The 20753-nt window shown below is 38.1% G+C and overlaps 1 pseudogene; it reads right to left on the bottom strand.

Annotated features, from left to right (window-relative positions):
- Nucleotides 1-18965: 18965 nt before the first annotated feature.
- Nucleotides 18966-19207, bottom strand: LOC109729253 (protein CEBPZOS-like; annotated as a pseudogene).
- Nucleotides 19208-20753: the final 1546 nt, after the last annotated feature.

Below are 20753 nucleotides of genomic sequence, written 5' to 3'. Positions count from 1 at the left end.
TAGAGAAACAGGACACTTTTTGTTCCTCTGTAAAATCCCCAGCTAATGCAATGTTAGCTAGACAATATGGCAATGCTAATTGACTTTTCAGAAAATTTCATTTCTTTAAAATAACATGCCAACACATGGAGTAGTTTGCAAACTTCTATAATTTGGAAGCAACTCCTCACTTGGATCAAAATTTTAGTAGTTTGTTTTTCTATAACTGATGTAACAGATTGGAATGGAGAAAGAAGTAGAAAGCGATGGTATCAATCCTCTAGTTTGAAGCCTCCAGCAAATCAAATGTTGTGGAATGTAGTATAAAATTCTGAACTGGTTACCAATTCCTTATAGGAAAAGTACCTATAAAGAAAGAAAACTAACCTGTTACGTGTTGCCCCAGGAGACAGCCATTCTTTTTCTAAATGGCTGAAAATTGGCAATTTTTTTCTAACCCCTGGCTACCTGTAGGAACTTTAGAGTCTATTTTTGCATCCTGTTCTATTTCACTGATCTATTTATCCATCTTGATGTACCACATTGCCTTGGTAAGGTAACTTCTAAGACAGTTTGAAATTAGGTAGTGTAAATCTTCTTAAGTTTGTTCTTGATTTTCACAGTTGTTTTTGTTATTCTAGGTCCTTTAAATTGTTATATAAATGTTTGTATCATTTTGTAACTTTCTTCAAAAAAGTCTACTGGGATTTTTTCCCAGATTATGTTAAATCTATAGCTATATTTGGGGAGAATACAAATCTTAACAATATTGAGTCTTCTAACTCATAAAATAGTATATATTTCCTTTCACTTAAGTTCTCTTTAATTTCTTTCAGTAGTGTTTTGTAGTTTGTAGGGCACAGGTATTTATTTCTAGGTATTTCATATTTTTGAGGGTATTATTAGTGGTATTGTTTCTTAAATTTCAGTTTCCAATTGTTCATCACTAGTATATAGAAATATAATTGATTTTTGTATATTGAGCTTATATCTTGCAGCCTTTCTAAAATCATTTATTAGTTCCAGTAGCTTTTTTGTAGAATACATTGAATTTTCTATATAGACAATTTTGTCATCTGTGAATAATGATAGTTTTACTTCTTTCTTTCCAATTTGAATTCATTTTCTTTCTTTCTTTTTTTTTTCCCCATTATTATGCTGGCTAGAACCTGTGGTACAATGTTAAATAGAAAAGATGACAGCAAATGACTTTGGTACAGTTTTCTTCATAGTTCTTGAATTTCGTATTCGTTGAGCTTCTCAAATCTATGGTTATAAGTTTTAATCAAATTTGGAAATATTTTGGTTGTAATTTCTTCAAAGTTTTTTGTTTCTCTTTCTCTCTCCTCTCCTTCAAAGACTCAATGAAACATATAGTAGGCCCTTTGGTGTTGTTCATTGATGCTTTTTTACTTAATTTTTTTTCCTTTTGGGTTTTGTTTTCAATAGTTGGTGCTTCTTTGTTTTCCAGTTCACTAATCTTCTTTTCTGCAATGTCTAGTCTGTCGTTAATCTCATTCAGTGCACTTTCTTAATCCTCCACTTACTGAGGCAACACCCTTCTGAGTATTCTACCCAGTACTTTGGATTTATGATGTTTCCATTACGATTCGTAGAAATAGGAAGTATTTCTCCATGTGTGTGAGAGCTTGGCACTGTTCCCTCTAAATTTCTAATTTTTTTTTCCTGATGTTGGGTAGTTTGGTCATTGACTATGACTGCTGAGTATTCAGAGTGCTCTCTACAGATCTCAGTAGTTTTCTCCCTGTGCAGTACTTGGGCATTTGTGCAAAGGATGCACCTTGTAGGATAACACACACAGTTTATAAACCAGGGGTCGGTAAACTATTTCTATAAAGGGCCAGATGGTAAATATTATAGTCTGTATAGTCCATATGGTCTCTGTTGCAACTATTCAGCTCTGCCATTATAGCCTGAAAGCATTTACAATATGTAAATGAACGCGTGTGGCTATGTTCCAATAAAACTTTATACACAAAACCAGGAGGCAGGCAAAATTTGGCCCAGGGCCTTAGTTTATTGATGACTGTGACTGTGTTTGTGTGTGTGTGGGGGAGGGGCGGCGAGTGCATATGTTTTGTAGTTACCATCTCCAGGTTGGGATGTGAGACAGCCTTATTCCGAATTCAAAGCAGAAAGAAGAATCTATAGTTATTGAAACTTTTCAGACTGGTATACACTGACACTTGCTTTCATTATTTTTGCTTCTGTTTTTGAAATGCTAAATAGTGAATCGTTTAATGCTGACATTTAAGCTAATTGCTCTTTAATGTACATTTGACATATGAGGCAACATATTGCAATCTAAAAATAATTAAGATAAATCATTCGCTTATATCTCTGTGGAAAAGACAAACCATTTTTCATCTCTCTCCCTCCCTCCCAGCGTCAACTGCAGGGTTTCCTCTGGTACTTGGCACCTGCCCTATGTGGGAGGAGTGAGTGGAGGGGCGGCAGCTCCCCAGGCTGCTGTCTGTCATCAGACAACCTCCCCCAACAGGGCCGCATTCCAGGGCCTGGGCTTCGGAATTCCTCCGCAGTGCTTTGGCAGCCTGCCAGCCTGCTATGACGGATCACATTCTGTTTCTCTCCCTTTTACATACCCCCCCCCCCCAGATTTCCCTCTTTAACTTTTAAAAGACTGACTCCAACCAGCAAATCCAACAAGTGGGCCCATTTGTGAGCTGAATATCTTGGGAACTATGCTATACAAATAGGTCGTAGTTGAATAACCAGTATGTGCAAAATTGATTTTTCTCTTTCGGTAAGGAGGAAAATAAAGCAACCCTCATAGTTTGCTCTAGAGGGATTATACCGCCATATAACAACTGTCACAGGGGCACAGTACATTTTTGAGTAGAATGGGTCATTTGTTTCTTTGGGCACTTCATTTTTAGTTATAAAGTTAGCCGCTCATATTTCAAAAGGCTGCTGTGATGTATGTTCTTTAAAGGAAGCCTTTTCTCCATTTGTGCTAAGCGAGCAACGGTTTCCAGCCTTGTTCAGTGTGATTATATTAATATATTATGAAACCAAAAGGCTATCAGTTATTCCTATAACAAAGGCAATTTGTTAGTTTTTTGGTAAATACATATTTGGGGCATGCTTTAATAAAATGCATGTGACATTTTCTATATTGTAATTTTTCATGAAAAGAAGTAAATTTTATGAACAGATTTATCACATTTAGTTAATTAAGTGCATATTTATTCAACACATTATGTATTAATATAAGGTGTTGGTGTATAGAAACATACTCAAGCTCAAAGTGCTTTTTCTATTCTCTCACTCTACAACAACCAACACAGAAGACTTCTGTGACCAAATGGGGAGGGGGGTCTCCTCACACACCAAGTAGCAGACATCAACTGAATGTTCTCTAATTTAATTCCAGGTGGATAGTGTCGGACCCCACAGCTTGAGGGCTCAGTCCCCAAGACTGCCCTGCCCCCAGAGCCAACCGCAAGCCCCAGGTTGTTCTCCCTGTGTGTGTGACCAACTTGCTAAAAATCAGGGTCTCACAGCCTCCTACTTGGGTTTGGTTAATTTTCTAGAGTGACTCACGGAACTCAGAGAAACACGTATTTACATGTACCGGTTTATCATAAAGGATATTGCAAAGGACACAGATGAAGAGATTTGCAGGGCCAGGTGTGAGGGAAGAGTGCAGGGCCCTGTGTCCCTACCCCCTCTAGCTCTACCTCCATGGGTTCAGCTGTCCAGAAGCTCTCCAAACCCAGCCCTGTTGGGTTTTTATGGAAGTTTCATTATGTAGGCATGAATGATTAAGCCATTGGCCATTGGTGAACAACGTCACCTTCAGCCCCTCTCCCCTCCTTGAAGGCTGAGGGTGGGGCTGGAATTCCCTCTAATCCTGCCTTGATCTTTCTGGTGCCCAGCTCCATCCTGAAGCTACCTAGAGACTGCCAGCCACCAGTCAATCATTAGCATACAAAAAAGACATCACTTGGGAGATTCTAAGGATGTTAGAAGTTGGATATCAGGAAATGGGGTTGAAAATCAAAGCTATATTTTACAATATCACTGGTATCTTTGCTACAAAGTAGCCTCCCTGATAGCTGAGACTATGTGAGCCTTTCTTGACATTGTATCTTTTATGGCTATAGGTACACAACACAGAGTTTATATCTTTAAATATTTGTGAAGTAAATGGATGAATAAAAACAATTGACCATGTGTGGTGGGGTAGGAGAATAACTATTGAAATGAACAAAAGTGGACATACTTTTAAAAAAACAATAACTTTATTATTACAGTGTTTAAAGATGGGGGTCATTTCTGTTGAGCTTAACTATGAATTTAATCTTTCAAAAAAGTCTATGAGGGTAAGACAATTTATGGAAAACATCAGAGAAAATACATCTATGAATAACTTGGGGAAAATTACTTACAATAATGGGGAGGTTGGCGGAGGAGGAAGTGTGTATGATTGAATGAGGTAGAAGGCCCGCCTTTATTCAAGGTTATGTACTTGTTCTTGCTCTCTTTTCTAAAACCAATGTCAGGAGTCCTAGCTCAAAATACTAATTTACATTTTGTTCTGACAAATATTCACATGTATTAAACTTATGAGTCCCCCATAAAGAACCATTAGAATACACAGGGATTATAGGCAGACCCACTATTATGGATACGCTACACAGTAACTTCATAACAGATAAACAGACTAAACTGTACAACCAAATTTTAGGTGAGGTATTTAGTAAATTTTATTCTCATGAAATGGGGGCAGTCATTCAGAAGAAATTCTATCAGTTCTCAATTTCCAAATGCTTGTGAGTTTCAGTCCTTTTTGTTGTTGTTGTTACTGGTTTCTATCTTTATTGAATTGTGGTTAGAAAACAGTTTGTGTTATTACCAGTTCTTTGCGATTTGTTTTATGGACCAATTTTTGTAAAAGCACCTAAAATGAATGTGTGTTCTTCAGCTGTTACGTGAAGGAATCTATGTATGTCCATTAGGTATCATCTATATATTACTATTTACTGATATTTCGTTTTTACTTTCACTGAGAATGGTATTTTGAAAATATCCCACTATGATGGTAAATTTACAAATTTCTTATATATTTTTCAAGCTAAACTATGAGTTGTATAGAAGATTAGAACTGCTCAAGGCTATCGTTAAATTGAAGTTTCTGTCGGTGGTGATCTGGAGTGAGCTCACACTGGTTTGTGAGAGCTGATGGCATATATCTCTGCCCAACTCGTGGTCAGTGACTGCACGTTGGTAGCTTGAAATTGATTATGGCGGTAGTATTTACACCACGGAAATTGGCAAGTTTCATAAATCAAGGCTTTTCCTCTCCACCCCTCAAAGTACCAATTTACTGGCACACCACTGCTTCTATCACAATAAAGAGATCCTTTTTCTAGCTGAAAAATGCCTTTTGCCTTATACAATACTTCGCCTGATATAAAAATAGCTACACGAGATTTCTTTTGGTTATTTGCTGGAGTTGAGAGCATGTTTCTCCAGAGAGTATTTGATTTGCTTCTGCTAGATATCTGGATGCACTATCAAGCCGGATTACAATTTAAATGTAAAATATCAATTGATTACCGGAATGGCTAAAAGGGAACAGATAGGAAAGAGCTGGTGCCGGCAAGGATGTAGAGCAGTCAGAACTCCACACCTTGCTGGTGTAAGTGTAAGTCGGTCTAACCACGAATTATTACAGCAGAGCTGCCTGTGTGGCTCCTACGGCCCAGCAGTCCTTATCGAAGGTGGCAGAGATGGGCGCACATACGCTTTCCAACGACATAGCAGCACTGATCATAATAACCCCAAACTGGACACTAACCAAAGCCCAGTAATAGTAGAATGAGCCAAGAAATTATGGTATATTTACTCAATGGAAAAACTGTTGTATATAGCAATGAGAATGAATGAACATCTACCTACTACACATGGCAATTTGGATGAATTAAGCAAATGTAATGTTGAGAAAGAAGCAACAGTAAATACTGTATAATTCCATTGATATAAAGTGTTAAAACCAGCAGAATTAATCTTTGCAGTGAAAAGTCAGACAGTGGTTCCCCTCAAGGGGTACGATGGTTATAAGGGATCACTGAGAGAGCTCCCCGTGTGTTCTTAATGCTCTATCTCTTGATATTGGTGGGTTCAGTTTGTGAAAACTCATCAAACTGTTCTCTATTGTTTTGTGCCCTTTTCTATATGTGTGTTGTTCAATCAAAAATGAAATTAACTTGTGGTCTTTGGGGATTCAAAATTAATAATACTTCAGGCTTTAAGCGCACATAGATTCTCAGACCCACCGAAATTCTCTGGCCTTATACTCCCAGGGGAATATTCTTTCTTTCTCCTCCACTTAGAACCAAGGTGGGGTAATATAGGTTTCCCTGTTGTCTGCCTGTGCAAAGTGGTTTTCTATCCACCTCTGTCTTACCCTGTCTTTAATGCTATAGCTTTCTTGGGTCCTGGTTCTATGTGGAGATCTCAGACCCTATATAGACATAAAACCAAAGTTCAAAGCCACCTGAAATTGGTAGATGCACCTGAGTCGACTGTTGGCTTAGATGCTTACCTTCTAGGACTCTTCATTTCTAATTTAAAGGATTTTTCCGAGGCTGAACATGGTGGCTCATGCCTGTAACCCTAGGGCCCTGGGAGGCGGAGGTGGGAGGATCTCTTGAGGTCAGGAATTCAAGACCAGCCTAAACAAAACGAGACCCTGTCTCTACCAAAATAGAAAAATTAGCTGGGCATGGCAGTGCATTTCTGTAGTCCCAGTTACTCGGGAGGCTGAGGCAGGAGGATTGCTTGAGCCCAGGAGTTTGAGGTTGCAGTGAGCACGCACGCCACTGCACTCTAGCCAGGGTGACAGAGTGAGACTGTGTCAAAAGAAAAAAGAAAAAAAGGATTTTTAAAATTATTTTTCCTAAGCTCAGCCGTTCATTCATTCATAAGAGTAGTGTTAATATTTCATTTAGCACTGTTACATGTTTCATAATGGAAAGTTTTAGATGTCTCACTGTAATATTCTTCCCCCCAAATTCTTTCTCCTATGTATTTAGGGCAAGAAGGGAAGGAAGAAAAGTGAGGAAGTGAGTCATAACCACTCAATTTTGGTCATTACTACCTATTCAGTTGGTACAGTTTGGTGATGGTAGAGGTTGATGGTGCAAGAAGCTGAAAAATAAGAATTTAGTTCAGAGATAAAAAAGAATGAAATAGCATCTTTTGCAGCAACTTGGATGGAACTGGAGGCCATTATACTAGGTGAAATAACTCAGGAATGGAAAACCATGTTCTCACGTACAAGTGGAAGCTAAGCTATGGGTATGCATGGCCACATAGAGCGAACTAATGGACATTGGATACTCAGGGAGGATGAAAAAACTGCCTGTTGGGTACAGTGCACAGTATTCCCGTGATGGGTACACTAAAAGCCTAGACTTTAAAAAATCAAAAAGAATTTAGTTCAGAGGATGGTAAATTTTGACCTGATAAAAATCTTCCTGATCTGTGTTTTAATGATCAGAGATCTCGTCTATAATATGGCAGAGGGGTTAGATTAGCTATTTTCTAACTTTGTCTTCAATATTTAAAACTAGAAAAGTGATCTATAAAAAATATTAGGATAGCATTGAATTTTATCTCCTTTATCCATTGTTAAACTAATAATTAAATTAAGAGTTATAAATGCTCTCTTTTCTATTCATATGAAATTATATAGTCTATTACTATGACTTAGCATTTTACAGTACTTGAAGCCATTACTTTGCAGTGTCTATAAAAAGATATTGTTCTTGTCTTCCAGAAATGGTAGTGATATAACTTAAGTTGAAATTTAACCATTGCCACTATAGCCCAGGCTGTTTTGGTATAATAGTGTACTTTGCATATATTACCATATATGTCTCTCATTTACAAATTTTAATATACTTCCTCCAATGTGTGTCTGTGTTACTATATGAATAATAAACAAGGAGTATAGAAATAGAATCATAGAACAATGGAGTATGTTAAGAATTTAAATAAAAATAACTTTTTTTAAGCACTAAAGTGTAAATGGCAGATAATAGAAGACCTATATAAAAGGAATTAATCAACTCAATTTTTAGCAACTCAGTAATGACCTTTTCTCTCTCTACATGATATAAACATTCCGCTCACAGTTTTGGTGGCTTACGTTCCATTATTTACCTGTTATTCCTATGAGAGAGGGAGTCATGAAATTTCTGTTTCCATCATTCATAAACTCAGAATTTTGTGCTGTTTTATAAAGCCTACGTATTTTTATGATATTTTGTTTTACCTACTTTTCCCTACTGTTTACCTCAGCAAGTGTGTAAAGCTTCTCAACTTATACCATGTAAATAAGTTCATATTAAGGCTGAGGCAGGTAACAAGTTGCCAGAAATATTATTTTTAAGTGCTTTAAAGCAATAATCTAATCATTACCTGTATGCTAGCATTAAAAAAATCACATAAACTAAAAATGCAGAATACGATGAGAGGAAGTACCCTAGGCCGGGGTCCTTGCTATCACTCACTATGTTGAAACACATGAAATCACAGGTCAAACATGGTTGAATACTATCAATTATATATAATTCTACCTAATACTGGCTGTGTAATGCTGGGCAGGCTTCTTAAGCTCATGGGCTTCAGTTTTGTCAGTTGTAAAATGAGGATATTACCTTCTCAGAGGATGGCTATCAGGCATAAACACGGTGACATATTTCATTGCCTTGTTAACCATAAAGCATTTTAAACATATATTGTTATCGTTATGAATTTGGTAGTGTTGTGGGTTCTAACTTGCGTTTTCACTTTAATCCATACAGTCTTAGTTTTATCTGGAAATTAGGTTTGTATGGATTAGGAGATAAAGAAATGTGAGAATATTGGAGAGGAGAGGTTAGGATCACACACACACACACACACACACACATAATCTAAAATGAAAAAGTCACCTGTTAGGAAAGAAAAAATTAATAGCATCTGTGAGATTTTACAATAAATTTTAGAAGTGATTGGGCTGGTCATTTAGGCAATTGGCTGCTGTCATAATTATCATCACCTCCTCCTCCTCCTCCTCCTCATTCACAGATAAAAATGATGAAATAGACTCCTGCAGAAATGGTGTAAATTCTTTACCTGGTGGAACAAAGGAAGTTTCCAAAGTGTGCAGAAAGCAGTGAAAATGTTTTCTAGAACTCACTTATGCAGGGAGATGGTACTGAGGCTTTGCTTTCCTCCCAGTGCCAGAGGAGGTCTCTGCCCATGACGTGAGAACACCGTTTACACAAGGACTCTGAAATGCTGTGGATGAATAGTAAGATATTCTTGATATTGTTATATAAAACTAAAGCAAAAGTAGAAATTCACTAAATGCGAGTGGGTTAGTATTTGGAAAAATATTATACATGCACCTCCCCCCCCCAAGATGAAGCAAGCTATAGTCTGTTTAGTAAATGTGTTGAACTTCACGTGTTTCCAGTATATTAGCAAGCCTGAAACGACCCCTGTGTTAGACCACAAGATGTATGTCAGGCAAGCAGGCAGCATTTGCTCCTGACGGGGCTTGGGGGAAAAGACACATGAGTACAGAAGCGGATGGGATTCTTTACAAACGGCCCAGACGGAGAGAAAGACCAGTGAGTGGAGCGGAGGTGGAGCGTGGAGAAGGGGCTGGCTGTCAGCTCACATTGCTCATGCTCAGGTGCTTCTGAGCTATGACGTCACAGCTGGCTTAGCCCTCATGAATTTCAAGACTTTGATGAATAATGGCTCAGTGGTTAGTACTCAGACAGAGAAATTCAAAATACAAAATGTTCTGTTGCCTGCGACACTTCTGAAGGTGGCCACAGAAAGCCCAATTTTATGTATTCTCCGATCAATGCATTGCCTACCTACTGATGTACCTCATATGAGTTACTTGAGAAAACCTAAAATGGCTTGTAGAATGTAGATCTGGAGTCTTGGATATGTCTTATTGATATTCCTAATATTTTCATGCCAAACAAATATTATATGTAATAAGAGCACAGAATACATTTTAGTTAGAAATGATAGTTGATGATTCCGACTTGTTTGTATGTCACTATATACAGTACTGATGGAGTGCGTAGAATTTTACTTAGCCCCTTTGATATTGGTTGGTAATATCTTGAACTTCAGTTGCCCTTCAGACAAAGATTTTGTTAAAAAAAAAAGATAAACAGAAGAGAAATAGTGTAAATATGAAATGGGTTTTATGGCTTGTTTATCCTTAAGTGTTGCAGAGATGAGAAACATAGCATTTGGAGTCAGGAAAAAATCTTATGTGAATTCTGGCACTGTCATTTTATAATAATGAAAATAACATTGAGTTAATATTTACTGAATGCTTACTGTGTGCGGGACACTATGCACAGGGCATTATCTATTGTCATTATCTACTATCTGTAGACTATAATCCTTATTGCAACACTGTGAGGCCGGTGATTAGAAAGTGCATTTGCTCTCATAGCTCCAGGTCCCGGCTCCTCAAAGAGTTCCCTGTCTCCATCTCTGGGCCCTGTCCCTTGCCTTGTCTCTAAGCCGACATCTCAGCTGGCTTCCTTGTGCCCCAGCGTTTGGTCACACGCAGCATGTCAAATACTTAATTTATCACCAGCCTCAACTCCCTGCAAAATTTGGTCTCCTATACTTCCAAATTCTTATTTCTATCAAATTGTACCTTATATTTATAAAATGTTACCCAAAACTGTTACCCATTGCCTAGATGGGATTTCTTTCTTTCCTTCTTACATATTCATTCAGCCACTAGGTTTGCAATATCTCTTCTCTCTCTCTCTCTCTCTCTCTCTTTTTTTGGACCGGTCAAGTGAAGCAGTGGGAGTGGAGACTCTTCTCATCTTGTTTCTCTCTTTTCTATTCCTACAGCTTGTAGACTTAATGACCACTCCACTAACTGGTCCCTCTGTAAACTCATGGCCACGGACATAAGCTAAACCCTTCACCCTGCTTTGAAATGATACTACATTTGGTCCACTTTCTCACTGTCCTATTTAACACCTTCTCTCTTCTCCAACCTCCCCACCTCTGCCCCCAGTTTTACACTAATCTGATGGCCTTGCCTCCCATGTGCTGTGGTCTGGCTGTTGATGTCCCCACCAAATTCATAGTTGAAACCTACTCTTCAATGCAATAATATTAAAAGGTGGGCCTTTAGGAGGTGATTAATTCATGCAGATGGAACCCTCATGAATGGGATTAGTGCCCTTATAAAGAGGCTTAAGGGACCTTGTTGGCCCTTTCCACCATGTGATGGTGCAGTGAGAAGGTGCCGTCTATGAAGCAGAGAGTGAGCCCTCACCAGACACTGAATCTGCTGGAGCTTTGATCTTGGACTTCCCTATCTCTAGAACTGTAAGAAATAAATTTGTGTTGTTTCTAAGCCACCCAGTTGATGGTATTTTGTTATAGCAACCTGGGTGGATTAACACACATCACTGGGGAAGTAGGAGCAGTCACTAGGGGATGTCACCAGCTCCCACCCTGTGTGGCTCCGTTTACCATCTGTGCAGTACACTGTGCCTGTATATTCTACTCTGCTTCCTATCTAAAACCAGTGTGGCTGTCCCTGTGGTACATAGAATGCCCCCCACCCCCCCAAAATATCCATGCCCTAATCCCTGGAACCTGTGAATACGTTGTGTTATATGGCCAAAGTGGTTTGACAGATATAATTAAGGTTATGGACTTTAAGATTGGGAGATTATCCTAGACTATAAGGTGGGCTTAATCTAATCACCTGTCTGCCAGGAGGGCAATGGGATCTGAGTCCTACAACCACAAGGCATTGAATTCTGCCAATAACCTGAATGATCTTGGACATGGATTCTTCCCCAGAGGCTCCAGATGAGAGCCCAGAATGGCCAACACCTTAACTTTGGCCTTGTGACACCCTGAGCAGAGGGATCAACCCTCTCACCCTCCACAGACTTACAGAAACCTGGAGATCATCAATGTGTGTTGCTTTAAGCCACCAAGCTTGTGCCAATTTGCTATGGTAGCTGTAGGAAATGAATACCGATCCCATTTCTGCTTATTTACTCACGGACATTGAACCCCAGCAAGTCTCCCCTCTCTCTTCTGCACGATCAGTGTTTCTTCTCTGTGGGACCATTCTCACCAGCACATTAAGTTACATTATTTCCTCCAACTTATAACAAGCAAACAAATCTCTCTAGCCTGCATTCTCCTCCAACTACTTGCTGCTTTATCTCCCTATCCTCCCTCACTGTTTGCATGTCCACTTCCCCTTCTGTTTTCTCTTCCCATTCAAATTCTACATTGAGCACTCCCCACGGGCACAAGTAAAATCTAAGGAAGGAGCATCCGTGACTTCCCTGTTGCTAAATCCAGATGTTCAATTCTCGGCCCTCATCTTACTTGGCCTGCACCCAGCATTTGACAAAATTGATTTCTCCCTCTTCTTTGAAACACTTTTCATTTAGCTTCCGGAAACCCACAATTTGACTATCTTCCTCACTCACCACTTCTCCTCAATTTGTTTGTTCAGTCTTTTCTCATTTTCCTGGGCTCTTAAAGTTATATTGTCACAGGATTTAGTCCTTAGAATGAAAGTCACTCCTTTGATGTTCTCTTTTAATACCATCTACATGGTCAACCCTTAAATTAAGTTTTTCCAGCTTGGACCTTTACTCCGCACTTGTCTATCTAAATTGCCTACTTAATATCTGCATTCGGGTGTTCCTCTTGTATTAGCTCTGTGAAAGACAAGGTGCTTGGCTCATCCTATCTGGAAGGTTCTGGTACAGACTGGCTTTAGCGGAAAGCCCGAGGTCGGGAGGTTGGAGAAGAGAGAAGGTGTTAAATAGGACAGTGAGAAAGTGGCTGGACTAAATGTAGTATCATTTCAAAGCAGGGTGAAGGGTTTAGCTTATGTTCGTGGCCATGAGTTTACAGATGGACCAGTTAGTGGAGTGGTCATTAAGTCTACTAGCTGTAGGAATAGAAAAGAGAGAAACAAGATGAGAAGAGTCTCCACTCCCCCTGCTTCACTTGACCAGCCTAAAAAAAAAAGAAGAAGAAGAAGAGAGAGAAGAAATATTGCAAACCTAGGGGCTGAATGAATCTGAGTGGATCTGAGTGACACAAGGAGTGGGAAGTGCACACGCTTCTTGTGTCCCACCTCACATCCTCTTGGCCCATGTTTCACTCCAGTCATTTGCTCAGCAGCCAGCTTTGTGTAGGAAGAATCTGATACCTCCTTGTCTCAGACACCCTCTGTGCCCTGGAGGAGCTTCTGATGACAAATACATAGGTACGAATTTGTGTGATAGACATTCAGGCAGTAAATGGCTGTGAAGGTAGAGCTAAGAGATGAATATTCATCTTGCAGCATGAAGTTGCCCGATCTACATAAAAATTCAAGGTAATAAACCAGGTTATATGAGCAGTTTTTATTTTGAAATATTAAATTAAAAAAATACTTGTCAAAACAGTTTTTGGTTTTTGCCAGCTCTAAGATATTAGCAGGAAGAAATAGCTTGAAACTTTTTTCTAGAGATATTATGCCCTTAGAGTATTTATTTTATGTGCTTTATTCGGGATTACATTTGTTTGGCAGGGAGTTTATATATTTAGGACAATTTTTTTTGGGGGGGGTGCTTTTTGTCACTACTTTGACAATATTTTCTTTTCAAAACGAAAATACTTTGGTGTTTTGTCTTTTACCTAAAGGCTCAGTAATTAATTTATTTTAGGATGATTTATTCTTGAAAAAAATGGTAACTCCAAAGTTAGCTGGGGATATCTGTCCCTTAAAATCTAGATAAAATTTTGATTTCATCTCTCCTTTCTGGAGAAAACAGAAAGGGCAAGCCCATCTCTAAGATTTCTTAAAATTCTTTTGGATCTATATCCTCATATTTCCCCCCTGGTTCTATCTCCATTGAATGACTTCATTTGGGACCATTTTACCATTATTCCCTTTGGTTTGGGGGTTCCTGTTGACCCAAACATAGAGCTCAGCATTTTTCTTTAATCTATAAATAAATCTTTTTCTTTCATAATGATTGTGTGTAGAAGATTTTACTACAGGGTGAGAATACTGCTATAGCAATGCAAAAGCTAACAATTCCATTGTAGGCGTTCCCCTAGAAGTCCTTGCTTGTCTTTCTTTATAGCCAAGCTGATGTTACACGGTTTGTGCTCCTGTGGCCTTCCTCTCTCCTCCTGTTTATGCTCTCCTATCTGTTTGACTTCCCAGTCTTCATTTCAGTGCAGAGCAATTTGGTTATCTAATGTATAAAGATAGAAAATTTGATAGAAAATTGGCCATTTTACCTAAGTCACAAAAAGTGATTACAAATTAAACATAAAGATATGCAAAAGAAAGGTGGAGGTTGAGAGAGAGAGAGAGAAAGAGATTTTTATTATGATTGGCAAAGATGAAAACTGTAGGAGACACCCAGTATCAGTATGGGTGTGGGGAAAGCAAAACCGAAACAAATCCAGATTTTTTTTTTTTAATGTTGAAAGTGACATATGAGAATGAGGGAACTACTGCTTAAAATTTTACTTTTGACTATCTAACTCCAAATATTCAAGTTAGTTAATTTAAAAAACCAGAATTGCCTCATTGAATCAATCAGTTCAACCAGTTTTTCTCAGCGCCATGCATACAAGATCCTGTCACCCTACTCAGTCCTTCATTTCAAACCTTAAGTGTCAAAGAGGACAAATGAGTTAGTAATATGAAAGTTCTTATCCACTGTCCTGGTTGTCTAGGAGGAAGAAGCCTTCTCTCCAGTTATCCAGAGACTGACCTTTTTCATTTTCTTGCCCGGGTACGCAAAATTAGAAGAATTTTGCCCTTCAGATAGGTTTTCTAAAGTTACTCTTTAAGTAAACGCATACACTGTTGTCAAATGACAAAGTGTCTGTTATCTGTGGAAAGACTGGAGAGCCAGAAATTGCTTCAACTGTCAGCTCAGCCTCTTAGGAAGCATGAGCTATGAGGCACGTGGTTTAACTTGGAAAACTGAGCTTCTTCTGTAACATGAGGTTAATAAAAACAGCTACCACCCAGTATTGTGCAAATAAACAAGTGATGCATGAAAAGCCCTCAGCACAGTGGTTGGGATAGGGCAAGTACTTATTTTAGCTATTTTTTAAAAATTGCCCCATTTATGCATGCCACACTTGAACTCAAGAAAAGCAAATTATCACAAAATTTGTAAAATGAATGTTCCCAGAAACATAACTTAATAAACCACATAGACAACAGTCTTTGAAATTATGTCAACAAAGGCTAAATTCAAATATTTGGGTACTCTGTTTTTAAAAAGCATGAACACTTGTAGTATTATAATAATTTCTCTACTGTTATTCTTTTTATTCAAAATGACTAGCTTATATGCATATTTTAAGGTAGCTTAATACATCAGGAAAAACACAAATTTGCACAAAAACCAGAAATTTGCACCTTTTAAAGCAACTGTTCCAAAAGTATCAGAAAAAAAATTTTTGAATGCACTAAATGTCCTTTAGCTTCTATCAGATATTAAACATTTTATTTTATGAGATATAATTAATTTATCGTTATGTATAAGAAATGAAGTATATCTTTTATTTCAATTTTTATTTGTATTTTTAGCATATATAAAAAGAGTTAGTTGCTTTTAATTCTTAGAGGTACAATGTTTGAAGAAATGTTAAACTGGCAACTGAAGATAAGGTTAGAGACTTTATACACAAAAAATTTAAAGTAATTATCAATGTAAGAGAATTGAATGATCAAACTTTTAAAATGAACAAATAAAAGTAGGTCAAGGATGAATGAAGCAAAATGTATTAGAAAAGTATTATCCCCAGAGCCCTAGATAATATATGAATGTAGTATACATTTGATTGTATAATTCTAAATATAGATTATATTAAATCATCTTAATTATTTATCTTTCTTGAATTTTTCAGGCAATTATTTTATATTGAATTTTTTACACCGTACCCCCTAAAACAGAAATAAATCGATGGAAACTTTAGAAAACTAATTTGGTTCTGGGGTTGGTGATTTATATAAATAATAGTTTCTGAGCATATCATTTTATGCTGTTTGCCTTTGTAATTTGTTAAAAAACGTATTTTAGATAAACATAAATAAGGAGGTTATGTTGTATATTTGTACAGTTTCTTGCCAATCACTAAGAATCTCTAATAAAAATCATTTCCAATGACACTATTCAGACATTATGTCCTTGAAGTAAGAACTGAATCCTTACAATAAGATTAGCACCTCCTTGTTACTTCTCTTTTTTCTTTCCTATCTTCCTTCTACTATTTTATTTCTCCTTCCATAAAGATTCAAGTTGTTTACCTTTATAAAATGACTCAGAAAAAGTGAACTTTCGGTATCCACTCTGTTGGATATCCATTATTTGTGAAAATGATTGGAAGGACTTTGTATGCAAGCAATTTATAAACATTGGTTTACCCCATCAAGGGAAAAAAATCAAAACTGTTATTCAAATAAATTAATTTATTGTACTTATTAATGTGATGGTTTTATGTGAAGTCACTCAATTCCTCACTACAATGAAATATGGAAGGAATATTAATAAAATGTACTGGGAAAACATGAGTCTGGATAAAATTTACAATGGAGGAGTGAAAAGAACAGGTTGAGGCATTTGCAAAGCCCAAGTTCTCATGGTGACTGTGATGGTCTCTAATTGGGTGGCCCTGGGCAAGTCACCTACCATGTCTGGGCTCCAGGTTCATCAGCTGTTAAGTGTGGAGGTAGGAATTCCTCATCTCTAGGGCTATTTCTGGCTGTAACAATGTCATGTACAGTCAACCTAACTATTGAAAGGAGGATATTTTACTTTGGGGTGTGAAACCTGTAAGTAGCTCATTTAGCTATGAGCCAAAGTGCCTCATTGAATTCCACCTCCAAACTCTATTCTTGGAGTCTTGTCTTCACAAGCTAATGAACAAGGCTAAAGGGAGAGTTGGAGGGAAGCATAAAATGAGAAAATGGTAGAACAAGGAGTATGGTTAATCTATAAACTGAAGAACTTGGGGTTGGACAATTGGGAGTGGCTACCCACTGTAGCTAATGGCATTCTACTTGGTTGTAGTTAGAAGAAGCCTTTCATTTTTTAAAATGATTATTCCAAATTGGATGTGTAAGAACTGTATATTAGATCGTAGGAAAAGGATTCTAATGTGCCTTACATATATTTTGTTTTAAAATCCATAGTGTGTAAGGATGATTTGAGGGTTATTTTTTCCTCCTCTTTGTTTGTATTACATAAACTTATTCGATTTGGATTAAATCTTTCCAGAGGAAGAATGAGACCTTTTGTATGTTTGAGAAAATGTATTTCTGTGTGTTGCTGCACATAAATAAATTAAAAATTAGTAACACAGAGCCAAGTGAGAAGAAAGTAGATTGAATAAAGGATTTGTGATTTCAGAGCATACATTTAGAAATCTAAAAATAGGTTTTATATTTATTGAGTATTAAAACACAAATTATAAGTACACTGTGGTTTTGGAATAACATTGTATTTGAGTTGACGGCATAGCAATACGTTCACATAGCAGCATTTAATGTAGTGTCTGGCATGCAGTTAGAGAATGAATGAATGATTGGAAAAATGAATGAATTATGGGAAGTAAGAGTCATCCTCGTGACTCAATTAACAACTAACAATAAAAATGTCAAATTCCCCCTTATAAAGCAATGATTATCAATCATGGGTCCTAAGGTTTGAAGACTTTTGCCCTCTCAAAACATGATAAATTTATTTGGAGCAATTTCTTTTTCTCATTTTTAATAACAAGGACATGGAATAATAGCAGAAGTGAGCACAGGTCAGGTTAATATTACATATTAAGGCGGTTATGAGCATGGATTTATAATGAAGCGCCATGGGCAGTTTACCAGATTGCCTTGCTTAGAACCTCGGATCACTAGCTGTGTGGCCTTAGACAAGTTATTTATTTATTTTTTACAAACTGTTTTGTGTTTCAATTACTTCATCCTACAAAGGGGAGAATCATTATGCCAAATTCACAATAATGTTTGTTTTTGAATCAACCCATGAAATGCACCTAGAACCGTGCCTAGGACATAGCACTCACAAAATGTTGGTTATTCCACACCGTGCTACACGTGGTCTTAGCCAAAAGGCCAAGAAGCGATGGTTATTCCACACTATGTAACCTGAGTGCTTACATAGATTATTCCCAATGCTCATAGGAGCATCATGTAGTCAGCATTATTTGCAGTTTTCAGATTAGAAAACAGACCTTTTGAAATGCAAAATTGCTTAATTTAACAAAGACTGACTCAGGTCTAGAGCTAACCCCTATTCTTCTCTTTCTCTCCCTCTCTTGCTTCTTTCTCCCCTCTTTCCCCTTTTCTAACAGAAATCTCAATCAGTAAGAGATAACCAGTGTTGCCACATTGCACTAATATAATTCCAGGTAGAATCAAAGGTGCTTGACGTTTCAGTTAGCCTGTACAACTTTATTGAAAGTGAACTTACAATTTCTGTTGAACTCTGAGAAATATGGCAGATGGCTTCAGGAGCTCCATTTTTTTTTTTTCAGACTAGGAATCAATGCTATAGAAAGATTATAACAAACTGAGCCTCCAGTTTGTTATTTTATAATAATTCTTAACATTTTGATTATAGGTAAGTCCTTTATGTTTTATTTTTGTTAAAGAGAACTTCTTTATTTCCAGTAATATAAACAAAACTTCATTCACAACATAACAAACATACCTTTAGTTAATGTCTTCACAATCCAAAGAATGAAATCACTGAATTAAATTTATCTTTTGTCTTAAATATTGCGAAATCCATCCATGTTAACTTTGGAATTTTACTCTTGCTTGATACTATGGCGTTTCTCTCAAGGGTAGGCTTTGATCAGTAGTCAAGTTTCTAATTTTTGCTGTTCAACCATTTTTCTTGATCTTGCTGCCTGATTCCGTACATTCCAGACTGTTCAATGGAGTTGTAATAAACTTCCCAGATGAAGGGAAATTTCTGGCTCGTTGTCTGCCTGAAATTTTGGCTTTTGTTCATCTTATTAAACCAAATATATGCTCCATAAAGGCCCACAAGTTCAGCTACTGAATTCCTGTAAAGATCTTCTTTCTCAGTGGTTCCATGGTGCGGGCCATCCTGAAGCGTGTGCACTCAGGGCTGCACATGGGTATGACATTTAAATATCGCCACACGTAAGATTAGAAGAGAGGGGGGAAAAAGTCTTGTTTATTTTTGAATGGTGAATTCTTGATTTTCCCAACATGAAGAGAACTGACATTTTCAAAAGTCAACACTACAACTGCCTTGCAGTACAATGAAGAATTTTTTTTTTTTTTTTTGCAAATGAGGACTCATTTCATATAGAGCCCAGGGCATTTATTCTTTCTGTTTCTGTTTCAGAAGAAAATAGCACCAGCTCCATGGCCACTGCTAGTCCTAACATTAACACTGAAGTTTATAATCCATTTTCTGCCTTTTCTGGCTGCTGCTGTTAAATATGTGGCTGGAGGGGCTCCAGGGCCACACACAGACAGCGCCCCTCCTGTGTGACAGTGTCTTTTATGGAGCACAGCAAAGGGAGCACGCACTCTCAAGAAGGGAGGGGTGCGAGAAACGAAGCAAAGCCACAGAATACCCCTCATTATCCCAGCCGCCCACACAACCAGGAAATGGCCATTCAAGTCTTGGCTGAGGACTGATGAAAGTGAAATGGAATAATGGATAAACACCATGAAATTAAAATAGGGTGACTTGAAGCAGAAAAATGCTGCTTTTTTTTTTTTTTTTTAAACAAAAGTAGAACATACTTATTCACGTCTCTGACTTTCGTGCATGGTACTTCATCAACTGTGTCCTTCCAACTCACCACTAGTCCTGTGATTTCAGAAAACACCCTTTGCCTTGAGGCCCTTTTCTGGTCTAGCCAAGTCCATTTTCTAAATTTCTTACCCCCTGCTCTCAGGTCGGTGGGTCGGGAGGGCGCTTTCCTTTTGCTGCTCATTTCCCCAGACTTTTCCTTTTACACTCCTCTCCTTCCCCTCCCCTGCCCCTCCCCTTCCCCCTCTCTGATGTGTCCCTTGCTTTTTTGCAGTTTGCCCCAAAACACTTTCAACCTTTTCTGTTAAAAAGTTTTGAGGCTCCACATCCTCCTTTGAGATTTCTCTTCACTGCCTGAAACTGCATGGCTGTCCTCTCCTCTGGTGGCTCTCACACGTCCCTTCCTAAGGTGCCACCTGGCCTTGCCGCTGGACTGGCCAGGCAGCTGCCTCTGTGGCATAATTTGGCAGGCAGCCCTGTTCCTCGTGCCGCCTCTGCCAGGAGACATTGGTCTCTGAAGTCGCCGCAGGAGAACTCTTGTCTCTGAGCAGGGTGTCGGAGTGCATGGGTGACTGGCAAGGACAGAGGCAGAAATGAATTGATAACCTTTCTGTTGGTGCTTCTTAAGCCCTCAAGACTCCGGTGTATGAGACAGTCCTGCAGCATGTTTGAGTAAATACACAAATGAATTGATAATTGAGTGCAGTGGCTTGAAGCGGGAGAAGGGGATTGAAGACAAATTTCACACTCCTCCAAGTTTGCTGAGGGCTGGTTCTGGGGGCAGAAAGGAAACTCTTTGCCCTGGGTGTGCATGTGATGGAGTTCATTAAATAGCTTGATTTTGGCTGCCCCTTCTCCAGTGGT

Source organism: Microcebus murinus, chromosome 15 (genome assembly GCF_040939455.1).
Source record: "Microcebus murinus isolate Inina chromosome 15, M.murinus_Inina_mat1.0, whole genome shotgun sequence".
Lineage (NCBI taxonomy): Eukaryota > Metazoa > Chordata > Mammalia > Primates > Cheirogaleidae > Microcebus > Microcebus murinus.
The sequence above is the reverse complement of the archived record's forward strand: the minus strand, read 5'-3'. Positions and strand labels throughout refer to the sequence as shown.